General features: G+C 45.8%; 1 protein-coding gene across 1 annotated transcript in view; it reads right to left on the bottom strand.

The window, feature by feature from the left end:
- TCF7L1 (transcription factor 7 like 1) overlaps positions 1-877 on the bottom strand; it is a 188,092-nt gene that overhangs the window by 159,809 nt on the left and 27,406 nt on the right. The gene's annotated exons all lie outside the window — the stretch shown is intronic.

Here is an 877-nt window from a genome sequence, read left to right as displayed (position 1 = left end):
TACTACAGTTCCCACCTGTATGGTCATTCGGAGGATTAAATGAGTTAATATATGCAATACTCCTCTAGGACACAGAGAAACACTCAACGAATAAAATTATCACTGCAAAAAGCACTGTTCAGAGAAAAGAGAGACTCAGGCACCAAGCCTGTCATGTTTCTCACCAGCTCCATGATGTTTGGAACTCTCTTCACCTCTCTGGGCCTTAGTTTTCTCAATTTTAACTAAAACCCAACTAGTACCCCAAAGTAACCCAACTAGTAACCCTGTTTTAAAAAAAGACAGACACACACACATACACGGGGTAATATGATGATGCTTACTTTGACAGAGTGAAGAGGTAAGCAGAGTGAGAACAGAGGCACTGAATTTCTGTGCACAGATTCCTTGCTATGTGCTCATGGAAACTTTACGGGGATTGAGACTACAAACATACACAGTACTTTTGAGCTTCTTTACCTCTGTAAAACGGTTACTGTGCTCGTAAAGACTGCCTGCAGACTTAATTTGGCTTACACATACAGGGTCCCATTTAGTGCCTAAACCTGCCAGGCCCCGGGCTCCCAGCTCTAGTCAAGAATGTGCTGGGGAACTCAGCCCAGGGGAGAACACAGGGGGGTTCTGTATGCTCCCTCCCCAACACCCCAACACTCGCCTGCAGCACGCCTGAGGAAAAGGGAACCAGGGAGCCGCGCTGGGCAGCAGGCCATTGGGGGGTCATTACTAAGAAGAGGGCATTTTGCCAAACTTTTTAGCAGATTTGACTAAACTTCTATTTTCCCAATTCAGAAGAGCCAGTAGCTTGGTGAACGAGGCTTGTGCACACTGATATGAGACTATAGGTACATCCCTACCCACCTTGCGAATTTCAGTAAAA

Source organism: Hipposideros armiger, unplaced genomic scaffold (genome assembly GCF_001890085.2).
Source record: "Hipposideros armiger isolate ML-2016 unplaced genomic scaffold, ASM189008v1 scaffold_561, whole genome shotgun sequence".
NCBI classification, from domain to species: domain Eukaryota; kingdom Metazoa; phylum Chordata; class Mammalia; order Chiroptera; family Hipposideridae; genus Hipposideros; species Hipposideros armiger.
Note: the sequence above shows the minus strand (reverse complement) of the source record. Positions and strands in the feature narration are given on the sequence as shown.